The 13,299-nt window shown below is 38.9% G+C and overlaps 1 protein-coding gene across 6 annotated transcripts in view; it reads left to right on the forward strand.

The window, feature by feature from the left end:
- The first annotated feature begins 3,307 nt into the window (after positions 1–3,307).
- The window catches only part of tab2 (TGF-beta activated kinase 1 (MAP3K7) binding protein 2), a 36,520-nt gene continuing 26,528 nt past the window's right edge, over positions 3,308–13,299 (forward strand). For 4 of the 6 annotated variants that reach the window (XM_067481915.1, XM_067481917.1, XM_067481916.1 and 1 more), the window contains exon 1: positions 3,308–3,686. The gene's annotated coding sequence lies outside the window, so the exon portion shown is untranslated. The remainder of the gene's footprint in view (positions 3,687–13,299) is intronic. The other 2 variants (XM_067481920.1, XM_067481918.1) reach the window with 2 other exon arrangements.

Here is a 13,299-nt window from a genome sequence, read left to right on the forward strand (position 1 = left end):
CAACTTCCTGTCCTTTCTGTTGCCCCTGTCCACTGTGTCAAGTTTGTTACCACTGGAGCGGTGGTCCCCATGGCCAGAAGTTTGCTTAAGAGGAGAATAACGACCGGAGACCCACTGCAGAGCTAAATCTGAACTGCTGACCCGTGACAAGATGTCCTCAGACCGTGAGAAACAGGCCTTGTTCAATGCCAAGAATGTGGGTGGCCTGTCTTCCTGCTCCAAAAAGACGATCTGAGCAGTGTGGCCAGTTGCAGCAGAGGGATTTTCTTTCACGCTGCTGATGTTTCTTCAGATGGAGCATAGTAATTATTTTAATCTGCATCAAAATATAGCATGTACACAGGGAAATGTAACTGGTGTGTGTGCGTGTATGTGGTCTGCGTTGTGGAAGGCAGGGGCACACTTCCACTTGTTGGACAACTTATGAAATAAAAAAACTCAAATGTAGCCCATTCATGAGGTCAAGGCCTTCTCGATTCTCTGTATTCTTTCTTGCACTGATCACTGGCTTGACATGTAAACCCCTGCCCCACCTTTTCCTCCATGCCTCCAGCACATCAGCGAGTGTGAAGCAATAAATACTCTATGAGAAGACTGGTCAGAGTAGATAAGAGACTGCACTGTGCTGTCAGTATGTGGCTCACACTGAGGGGGATTTCAGCTCCCCAGGCTTCAAACCCAGAGTCAAGGGGTCACAGTCTGTGTGAGATAGCAGGGGCCACAACTAGTATGAGTGTGTGCGTGGCTGTGTGACTCACTTCACTGTGCTGACACACGAGATGCCATATGTTTCCACCCATATGGCATTTTGTGAAGAACAAATGCAAAAGTCCTTTTTCATGAGAGTTCCCACAAGCGTCTGTTTTGTCACTCACCCTGTGTTTGGGTTCACGCAGCAAGTAGCAGCAATCTGAAGAAGTGGTCCACATCAATGATTTTGTTAAAGAAATATGAAATAGGAAACCTGTTTATGATGTCCATGCCGAACGGAAAAAAAGTGTCTAATTTAAAAAGTGGGTGCAACACTGCAAGTGGAAACCGGAGGGTTCATACTGGAGGACATGATGGTTTCTTGGTGGGCAGAAAAGCCCTTTGAAGCAGCATTTTGACTCTATGACATCAAAAACTCTCACTTGGAACCAATACCAGTGAAATACCATAACGCGCTGAGGTCTTGCATTGTTTGTCTTTAACAACCATCCCACAGCACAGGAATTTATCATCATAACAATTTTTTTTGTGGTATAATAATCTCCTGCTTTACTTAAAACTTCTATTATAAATTCGTAATAAAGCTGGTAAAAATGTGTTTCAAACACCAAATTAAAGCATAAAAGTAATAAATTGAACATGAATATTTATTCTAGCTGTGGAAACCTTTAAAAATATTACAACAACAAAACTGTTAGCTCAACATGCTTGCACACGCTTTCATCTGATGTTTTTGTGTACACTGAACAACATGAAAAGATAGATGAGACAGCCTTTTAGAATTTCAGGCTGAATTTGATGGCATTTACAAAAAGAAACATGACAATAGTAGATAGCAGCTACTTATGCACATCTGATAGCAACAGATGACCAAATTTTAAGTAAGGAAAAGTGTTGGATCATGTAACTGACAAGATTTTCTTGTGAGCCAAGGCCATCCTGAGTACATAGTTCTAAGTGACTACGTCTGGCTTTAATCTTGGCTTTTACCTGTGGAGACTTTATTTTTGTAAAAGGATTATCCAATTTGAAGACCAGCTAGCTGGTTATGGGAGAAAAGCAAACCAATTTTGATCTGACAGAAGATGGAAAATTATTAAAAGGTACTGTACAAGCATTGCTCATAGCCATTGTAACAATTTGGTATGTCCTCAAAAAGTAAAAGAAACTACTGGTGTACTGAACAATCTGCACAGAAAGGTTTGGTCAAGCAAAACAACGATGATGAGGTGCACAGCTTAAGATGCATGGCTGCTTCTGGAAAAGGCTCACTGATCATTGTTGGTGATATATTTCATGATGGTAACAGCAAAGTAAGACACAGATTTGTCTTCTGCAAATATGGCAGACACCCTGATTTTGATCCCATTTCCCCTTAAGTTGTTGATCATTTTAGAGGTTCACATATTTTTTCCCCACACACAAATATTTAAGGTATTTTTTTATAGAAAATGGCTGAACAAATATCATGTTTGTCTTATTGGTTGGATTTGGTTCCATTTATCTATTTCAGCAACTTGCATCATATTTTAGGTCATATTTATGCAGTAATAGGTTAGATTTTAAAAGTATCACAAACCTTGAAGCACCATTAGTGAATCCAACTGGAAAAAAATTATATGGTTGAAAAAAAAAACCATACTGGTGCACTTCCAAACTACCTGGCAGCCCTTCCTCTGCCTAAGTGGTCAAGCAAAGTGTGTTTACAATCGTCCAGTGAGGGAACACATAGTGTTTGGCCTTTCCTTGCCAGTTTTTACCACTCAGGTTTTTAGGCTTGCCTTCCTGCACTTAGCCTACAGGCCTTATACACTTATGCATGTCAAACTCTAATCTGGTTGAGTATTTACAATCTTGGATTAGACAAAAACAAGTTAGGATAGATTAGCAGCTTTATTGAAATTCCTTTAAAAGGTTAAATTCAGATGATGGCATGAATTGATACACACGGTGTTAATCTTAGTCCCATAATCATCTTTGTCCATGCTTGTTTGCAGGCTTATGTAGGAGCTCATTTAACTGTATCCTCTTTGGATGGGAAGTTGAAGTTTGTGGAAGTTTGTTTGCTGAGAAATTGTGGTGAGGAAGATTCTGTGTCACAAAACAACAACAGACTGAGGTTTAAAGATTGAATGGACAACAACGGCACATGGTCTAAAGTGCTCTACTGAATTCACAGGGCACCGCATTTCCGCTACATTCCTATTTAGAAAGAACTGACAAGCACCAGAACCTCGTTTGAATTCACGGGATTGTCAGTAAATGTGGAAAAAGCTTGCATTTTACTTCAGCTAATAGACAGTCCAATACTAATTCTTACCAAGAATTTACCACTGTTGCATACTACTCGGAACAAAAGAAACATCCTTCCACTCACTATTCTTTAACTACCTTACTTTCGATACATCGTTTTCTTTACAGCAGCCGTAGAAATTAACCAAGTCTGGTTTTTCCCCGTTTAGCTTGCATCGTTTGCAGCAGCAGCAGGGTGCAAGGCACATTTTGCAATCACAACTTTCTTCCCCTGCCCCACTCCCTCCCTCCCTTCGTCAACAGACAATCTTGGGAAACTGAAAAAAAAGAAAAACAACTGTTGCTTCTCGCGATAGTAGCTTGCTTAGGCAGCCGCCATATTCTGTGACAGTATTTTGATTCGTATCTGCTAGAAGTGAGGAACAAGAGAAAAGTGAAGGGCTGTCGAGGGGAGGGGGGGCTGAAGAAGCAGAGCTGTCAAAAAAGTTTACCCGAGTCTCTGTCAAACTGCGGAGGAGTGAGGCCCGGTGTCCCTCCCCTAACGGTATTTCGAGTACACACAAGGCCCGGGGCCTCGGTGCAGCTGGGTCTTCGTCTCCCTGGTACTAGCTGGTCCCCTCTCGGCATATCCTCTCCCAGCTCCGCGGCCCTCTGGAGGTCTGGCGGCGGTCTAGGGTGTTAAAGGCGGCCCAGGGAGCGGCGGCGGCAGCGGAGACTGGAAGGTAAGTTCGCTACAAAAAGTTAGAGTTTGGCCAGTTAGCAATGGTCGGAAGTTTTAATAGCGTTACTGTGAAATGAATAAGCGTTTAAGCGTTTTGCGCGATACGCGTTTTAGGCACGACTAGCCTGTATGAAAGAAAATGGAGAAAAAAAAATTCAGATGTGGAAAAAGTTTTTTTTGTCTAGGTTAACGTTAAAGCAAGCAGCTAGCTAAGTTGGCTAAGTTGAAGGGTTTGGATGATGTTCTCCAATTGGTCTAGTTAGCAAATCACTGTGTGAAGTGTTTAAAAGATGCGAAAATCTCTCCCCAAAGTCCCGTTGATATTAGCCAATATGTGTAAAAAGATAATATGGGTCTCCTTACTTTAGCTTAACAGTGGCTGACGCTAAGGTTACATGTTTCTAGCCCATATTAGGCTGCTTTTTCCATTGAGCTCTCCGTGAAACGTCGCAAGACAAAGTCCTGGATGGAAACGTTAAATCATAAAGTTGTAGCTTCGCTTAACCTCACGCTCGGAGCTAACATGCCTTAGAATGAAGCTGTTAACTTCAAGCTCAATTCATTCTTTATCCAATTAATAACAGAGTGAAATACGTTTAACGTTAACATGGACCCTTTCTAAAAAGGTTTGTAGCTAGCCAGTGTGATGCAGTTATGTGTCCATATCTGTGACCCCCCCCCCATATATACATGTTAATATCTTGCCATGCGCTAAGCTGTTACTACATTATATCCTGCCTTTTTCTTAGAAAGATAAGGCATCTTGAGCTTCTGAATTTTAAACGATTTTATGCTACACTGCTGCAGCCAGGTAAAACTACAAGAGACACACAACTTTAAAAACTGTGTTTGGTTGTTAATTAACTGAGGTGATAGGGGAGTCACTTAACCATGATTTTGATAGTGTTCCCAATGCATACGATGTTCCTGATTCGTGTCAGTTATGATTAAAACTGATAGGAGACGAATATTTTGTTTGCATTTTTGGTTAGTTAAGACGATAAATGTTTATACCAACCTATCATGATGCTGCCGTTCTCTCCTGCTGTTTTTATTATTGTGAATGGGTAAGGGTGGGGGGGGTAGTACAGGTTGCAAGACTCCACCTATTTTGAGAATTTTAGATTAATCTTCTATAATTCTGTTATTACTTTCACCAAAAAAATGGAGATGTTTTCCTTTTCTTTGCACATTGGTCATGTTTATGAAATTAATATTGTATTTAATGAAGATGAATGCATCTAACTATGATATTATGATTTGACATGACAGTTGTTTTTAAATGCAGTGTATGGTCAGAAGGTCTCTCAATTCATGATAAAATCTGGCTGTTGGTGGTGGTCTATTTGGCCAGTGAAAACGCTTTCTGGGTGTATGTAGGATATGTTCCTCCATGTTGTATTTAGGTTGCTCTAAATAGCTTACCACCAGACACTAGTCAAATGATGCAAAATGTTTGTTGTGGCTGGAAAGTCTGTTTGCTTTACTAGATATTTGGGCAGGTAATTATGCAGTTTCTTCTTCTTTTTCTTACTACTACTATTATTACAACAGTGGTAGCTAAGAAATGGAATGTTCACTGGTGTAGTTCACGCATTCAAAAGACAACCTCCCTGTGTTTTTCATAATCCAAGATACTTATTTAACAGTCTGCTCTCAGCAGACAGTAACTGGTTTCTCCACCTGGCTGATTTGAATACTTGGAGCACAGAATCACTTTTCCATCGGCCTCTAAACACCTCCAATCTAAACTGTATTGTCATAGTTAGACTGTAAGAGTGTATATCATTCATTAGCAGCTTGTGCCTGTCTTGACTTGCAGTCAGCATTTCACTTCCTGACCAATAAGCTGCCATGGCCAACTGTTTATAGGTGCAGACCCCTAACTGAAACCATGTGTGCCTGTAGCTGGGCAAATATGTTGCTAGGAGGCCTTGCTGATTTGTCACTCTTAGGATACTTGACAACAAATGCTTAGAGCCTGTATGATAAGTGCAAAGTCACGACATTGGTGAGAATTACGCGATCATACAGAATTGCAGTCTGCTAATTTCTTTGTTTGGATGTTACTAGGCACATTTTTACAGGCTAAATCAGCAGGACTAAGTGAACACAGACATCTTAAACTTGATGTGTTACCTACGTTGCCTTAATGCTGGTTGACAGAGTTAAGGAATCAGGCTCACTTGTTGTTTGTTTTCTTACAATGAACAAGCAGGACCAACACCCCTGTTAGAGAACTTTTAGAAAAAGCTGAGTTTGTGGCATGTTGTTGCGAGATCTGTGCCAGTGCTTAAATTTCTTTCCTGAAAAACCTGTTTCCTGATTTATCATTTGCAGTTTGCACAACAACTTATCACAACATAGTGTAGAGGGGGGGGGGTATGTAGCTCTTTTCCTTTTCTCAAGGGGAAAGACAATTGCTAAATATGACTGGTTTGGATGGTGTTCAAATGCTTGTTATTTGGATCAACTGTACAGAGTGAGTTTAACCCTGGCATACCTTTCTCCTCTTTGGTGTGTCATAACAGATTGGCTTTAACAGGCCACAAACTTTGAGCTTGTATAGATGTAACTTAATATATGTTTCTTCATGAAGCCCTCTGCTTATTGACCTGTCAACATTCAAGTGTCACATTTAGACCCAGAATTCCAAAAGGGAATCAAGTAGGTGGACATGAAAGATCAATCAGATTATGCCATTGCTGCATATTTAGAAAGATGGCTTGGTTTTTTAAACTCTCCCCCACTCAAGTATGAGCCTGTCAGAAAGCGAGGCTCTTTTTGGAGCCCCCTCCCCTTGTCACTCTTTTGACGTCTCCGTTTTAAATGCAGTCCTTCATTACATACGGGATTTGTCGTCCTCCCCAGTTCAAGGGTTGACACTGCATAGTCCACTACACTTCTAGCTGTCACTTGCTTATTGTTATTGCAGTCATTTTGCTTGCTAAATTTTGTAGGGGTTTCCACCTTTAGTGTTACTTTTTATATATAAATATGTGCACTAATATCAAGCTCTGCGTTTCTGCAGTGGTTGACTTTACCTTTGCCTTTTTACACATCCATTAGATTCTGCACAAGCATTTATTCACAGTGGTGTTATTGGCCACCTAGTATATGCAAATTGAATAATAAAGATACAATATGCTGCCCATGCAAATCAAGACCTGAAATCAATCCACCCAGGGTGTCACAAATGTACACTGCGTCAAAGCTTATGGTGTCTCATAGATACCCTTTTAACATCAGCATGTAATGCACATGTTTCGTCACGTAATGTTTTGAAGGATGAGCCTGGCTAAAAACCCTTTAAGTGAATATCTGCACTGCTGCCAGAGTTATTCAGTGAGAATTCGTCATGGGAGGCTTTGATAGCACCTCTCCACATAAGTCACTGATCATTTATTTGCTAAAAGCATATTTAAAAAATGTACCTTCTCCAGCTAATTATTCTTGGGTAGGGCTGTGCAATTATTCAGTTTGATTTCAATTATGATTCTGTCATTTAATTATTTTAAAAACATAAATATATAGAAAAATAATTATTGGGCCACGTTCGAGATGATACTATCGTTTTGTCATGCATTATAAATCCAGTACAATACTGTTTTTTAGAGCAGTGCACTTTTGCCCCTCACCAAAAGCTCTTTCAGGCAGGCTGTGACATGATTAATTCAGCCAAAGACACTACAGAACAAGATGGCAATTATTACCACAGTAGTAGAGCCAAAAAAGTGACAAAACTGACAAGAATTACACTGGTGATTTAAAAAATTTAATTAATTAATTATTAATTAATTGATTGGTTTGTTTTTTGTTGATGGTCAGTGATCACTAGTGGATTGCAGTGTGGGTTTGGACCCAGAGGGGCTTGTTTTCAGATCCCAAAGTGTTTCATGTTATGCCTTATTTTGACAAGATTGTTTAAGAGGCACCCCCAAAATGTACTGGAGTATCCTTGGAGCAATGCTAATTATAAGTTGTAGCACAACAAGTTACAGAAACTGGCGCTTATGGAAAATTAACCCAAAGCGATCAAATAAGAGTGGACACACAAATATGCCTTTACTCGCCTTATAACAAACATGAACTGCAGTAACATGTGCACAGTCTTACTTATGCTGTAGATAATAGTTAATTACATTTTTTTGTTTAATTATATTAATTTAAAGCTTAAGACAATCCACCTATTAATACAATACAATACCTGTTCAATCAGTGCATGTGTCTGAAGTCGTGAAGTAATTATCCAGATATCAGTATTAAAGAAAATAATCATAGTTATGATTTTTGCCATAATTAAGCAGAACTACTTTGGGCTTGACATTAAGCTTTTTAGGCCACTTGCTCTTTAAGCAAGTAGCCAAGTTGTTTCACTTGCCCAATAGCCAGACAAATTATAAAATGTACTACGTAAATACTTGATTTTTAGCCATCAAGTCAAAATGGTATTATTCCATTGTAGTATTGTGTTTTTTCTGATGGCAAGAAAACAGCACTGCTGTACTGCTGCTAAAGGCTACTAAAGGAAAATGAGTGGGCTGCTTTATTCAATTGCAATACAGTTTGGTCGTTCAGAGGAAGAAGTTTAAAGATGTTTGTCGACTCACCTTTCAATTCTGTTTTTAAAAAAAAGGCATCAATGACCACTTAATGAACAGCCATGTGTAAATCTACTCCACTTTAACAACACATCCACACAGTAGAAATTTAACAGGCAGGCTGCACCTCGTTTTGAAAGTTTGTAAAAGTTTTTGAAAGACATAATTGTTCAGAAAGTTGAGTAAGTAATATGACAAAATGGGGGAACGATTTATTTGTGACACAGATCAACATTATTATTGCATTATGAATTTATGATGAAGTTTGTTAAAATTGGAAGAACAGCATCAAATAAAAAATAGAATGATTGAGTTAATGAGCAGAATAAAATCAGAGACTCCAAACACTCATGATTGAACCTGCTGTGTGCAGCTCTACAATGAAAGATAAACTTTTAATAAAAGATTCACTTGCACGATCATTGTTTATCTTGTTTATCTTAACGTTGGGTAGAGATTAATTTGTCTGAAATATTTTCTTACCATTAAGATATACTTACAGTTCGGGGCAGCTGTAGCTCAGTTGGTAAGGCAGTCGTCCATGGACCACAGGGTCCAAAGCTGATCAAATTCCAAATTCCAGTGCTTCGATCCCCAGTCCCGGCTTTATATCGAAGTGTCTCTGGGCAAGACACTGAACCCCTAACAACCCTTTCCCATCCCCAGCTGTGCAGTGCCAGTCCAACCCTGGTAGAAATTGGAAAAAATAAATAAATAAACACACACACACACTATATTGGCAAAAGTATTTGCTCACCTGCCTTTAGACCCATATGAACTTTAGTGACATCCCATTCTTAATCCATAGGGTTTAATATGACATTGGCCCACCCTTTGCAGCTATAACAGCTTCAACTCTTCTGGGAAGGCTTTCCACGAGGTTTAGGAGTGTGTTTATGAAATACATAATATACAGTGCTCGCAGTCTTTGCTCTAATTAATCCCAAAGGTGTTCTATCGGGTTGAGGTCAGGACTCTGTGCAGGCCAGTGAAGTTCTTCCACATCAAACTCACTCATCCATGTCTTTATGGACCTTGTAAACCTGAATTCATTTATTTGGATGGGTGAGCGAATACTTTTGGCAATATAGTGTGTGTGTGTGTCTGTGGCCGTGCAAATAGATGAATTGTAACAATACTCTGTTTGTTATGTTGTTTATCACTCTTTTTCCTTGCCATGTACAGTCATTGACTCGAGAAAATCAATCTAAACACCTTACCTTGTTGCTAGTGTTAGTAGCAGCTAAGTGAGGTCTTTTGATCAGCTTTGGATTTTGAGTAAAGTAAAAACATCCAAAATCCACACACAGGTCCTCTCTATTGGGCACAAGTTCTTCTGGTGCATTTCTGGTTCACTTCTTCAGTGTCTAACTGTTTTCTGTTTTTTTATTTACTGTATGTAGCAAAGGAGCCTCTCCCAGCAGTTAAGACCTTTTTTGCTACCCAGCTAATTTACTAGCAGCTACCCACCATGCCATTGGCCGGTATGATTGTGTAACTTCTAAATAAGTGTTAGAAATTGTTTGAGTGGCACAAATTGTTGTGTGCATAATTCAACAACAACCATGGTTGATTTCCAAACCAGTGATTTTTAACTCTGAGCAAGCTAAAAAGCCATGTTTGGAAATACTTTGGATTTCATTGGTAGATGGGAAAACTGTAGAACCTTAGGCCAAGTTGTAAATGAGCTATGTAAGTTACTGCACCAACAATAGGAGAGCTACCTAAAATGAGAAAAATATTATTATTTCCCATTTCATGTAAAAGACGAAATAAATATTTCATGTTTATTGTAGCACAGCTTGTTCAGAGTGGCGAATGTCCAATGTCTGCGAGTTTTTGTATTTTATACAACTATTTATTATAATTTTTTTATAATTTATTATAAACATATTTTCAAATCCATTCATTATTAAGTTGTTTATTTTGTAAGGGTATTCACCATTGTGTTGCATCCCCTCTTCTTTTAACAACTGTCTGTAAATGTTTGGGAAGTGAGGAGACCAGCTGCTCGAGTTTAGGAGAGGTATATTATCCCATTCTTGTCTGATGCAGGATTCTAGCTGCTCAACAGTCCTGGGCCTTTGTTGCTCGATTTTTCGTTTTATGTTGCGCCAAATGTTTTCTGTTGGTGAAAGGTCTGGATCGCAGGCAGGCCAGTTAAGCACCCTGACTTCTCCTGCAAAGCCATGCTGTTGTGATGGATGTAGTGTGCGGTTTAGCATTGTCTTGCATGAAATATGCAAAGCCTTCCCTGCAAGAGATGTATGGATGGGAGCATATGTTGCTCTAAAACCTCTGTACTTCAGCATTGATGGTACCTTTCCAGATGTGTAAGCTGCCCACACCATAGGTACAAATGCACCCCCAAACCATCAGAGATGCACGGAGAACGTGCACGTGTTCACAGACAGTGATTTCTGGAAGTCTTCCTGAGCCCATGCAGTGATGTCAAGTAAGAGTATCATATCTGTTTCTAATGCAGTGCCACCTGAGGGCATGAAGATAACACACATCCAGTTTTGACCTTCTGCCTTGTCTTTTGCACACAGATTTCTCTTTGATGACATTATATACTATACATGGTAGGATCTTCAAAGTCTTTGCAATTTTACCTTCAAGAACATTTTTCTGAAATTGTTCCACAATATTTAGATGCAGTTTCGTGCAGATTGGTGAACCTTTTCCCATTTTTACATTTGAAAGGCTCTGAATCTCTGAAATGCTCCTTTTGTACCCAGGCATATACTGACCTGTTGCCAATTAACCTAATAAGTTGTCAAATGATCCTCCATTTGTTTTTGATTTGCAGCAGTTACTTTTCCAGCCTTTTGTTTCCCCCATTTTTTAAATTTGTAGCTAATTTTGTGTGTGTGTCTGTGTGTGAGACTATAAACCTCTATGTATGACTACCTGCTAATGTGCAAATACAGTGCTCTGTGTCTTGGTGATAATGCAGGCAACATTTATGTAATTGCAGACACAGCAAATAATTTACAGCACCTTCTTAAACATATCTACAGAATGCACCACCTGTATATTACTTTTAATATTAAGAGAATAAAGGAGAAGCCTGCAGTGAGTCAAGTTAGCCATCAGTTCAAGAATAAATGGTTCTGGCTTTTTGTTAACATTATGGTCATCATTTTTGCTGCCTATCTTTGGAAAAACTGGTTTTTGACCATGGCAATTTTTTCTTGCATTAACTGCATTTTTGTCGGGTCTTAAAAAAGACCTTTTAGGAAGAATTCCTTTTAGGTCTTAAAAAGTCTACAAACCTAGGTCAAGGTGACATGATTTTAGTTATGTTAATATAAGTGTTAGCAAGCATTAGGCTAGATCACTACTTTGTTGTCATAGGTTTGCTGCTGTATAAAGTCTTTTTTTTATATATATATATATTTTTTTTAACTTTGATCGATTTCAGTAGGGCTTTTGTTCGTTTGGCGGATGGGTTGTAGGTGATACATTTGTAGGTGATACATATTTGCAACAAAAAATTTATTTACAGTTTCTTCTATTCCACAGTTATGTTTGAATGACGTCTGTGGTTATACATTGAGAACTTTGCATGGTAAAAGGCTTCAGAAAAGTAAAAGGAGGAATATGACAGAATGAGAAATTGTTTACACTTTAATAGCAAACCCGTGGTTATACAATGGAACCATGCTGAACCTTACAATTAATTTTCTCTCCCCTTATTGGGCAGCTGTATTATGCATTTCACTTGCCCAAACATAGTTTCCTTTTCCAGATAGTGGGCAAGTGTAATTTTTGAGTCCAGTGTAAGTCTCATGATTACAACTTATGTGTCCCCTCCATTTACCATTTGGTTCATCATATTGGTTGTGTTTGCAGGCTGCTAATGTTAGCTGCTAGTATTAGCAGTCAGTAATTGTGTGTGCGTAATTTTAATTCCAGCCTAGCATGAGTGGTTTGTGAATATATAGTTGCTCTGTGTTAAAGAAGATGCAGGAGAGAGTAAAAATGCAGGCAGACTAGTCATGGAAAGTGAGAGCTCGCAACTCCTGTAGTCTGACAGTGTGTGCATATCAGGAAGATGATGCTGAAACAATATATCAGCCCTACAGGCCAAATCATGAATTCTATTGAGAGGATAAAAAACTATTTCGTATGTGCACAGTGATGTTGCTCAAACATTATAATATGCAGCCTTAATTTGATACTAACCACGAATTTCTTCAAAGGTGTTATTAAAGCTTTATTTTAGTACACTTATGAAGACAAAACCAGCTTTGCAAGTTCAGTATTAGCTTGGCTCCTATTTGCACAGGTACACACATGTAGACTTGGGAGTGGCCCTGTAAAATCACAACCTTTACAGGAAGCAGCATGAAGGTTGATACTCCTATATTAACCTTCTGTACTGTATTTATTTAAAAGATTGGCTATCAAACAATGCAATAGAGAGAAGTGAATGGCACTCAAATCGCTTTACACTGCTTCTTATTCACCAATTCGCAATCGCACACAAACTGACAAACTGACGGGGGAGCTGCTATGCAGCTGGCCACGGTCACCAGGAGCAACCAGGTTTGGGTTCAGTGTCTTGCTCAAGGAGACTTCAACATGTGACCGGAGGAGCCAACTGCGACTGCTCTACCTTCCTGTGCCACAGTCACCCCAATGGTATCTAGTGATAACCTTGTGCAAAAAACTTTTGTTTGCTGTATTCATTTATCCACTACCAACACATTAAATGGCAATGCATATGTGATACAAAGTCTTGTAACGTCTATTTTTAATGTCTGACAGAAAATGACAAAATTATTATTGTTTTAAAAAAAAATTTAAAAAACATTTCCATTAAATTACTCATAAAAAAACAAAAGGAACCAGATTCAATTCAATTCAACTTTATTTATATAGCATCAACTCACAACAAAGTCCTCTCAGGGCACTTTAAAGAATAAAGTCAAGATTATAAAGATGTATAGAGAGAACCCAACAATTCCCCCTGGAGCAAGCCATAGGCATTGGAACGGTGAAGAG

The sequence above is a fragment of the Channa argus genome, chromosome 17 (genome assembly GCF_033026475.1).
Source record: "Channa argus isolate prfri chromosome 17, Channa argus male v1.0, whole genome shotgun sequence".
NCBI lineage: Eukaryota > Metazoa > Chordata > Actinopteri > Anabantiformes > Channidae > Channa > Channa argus.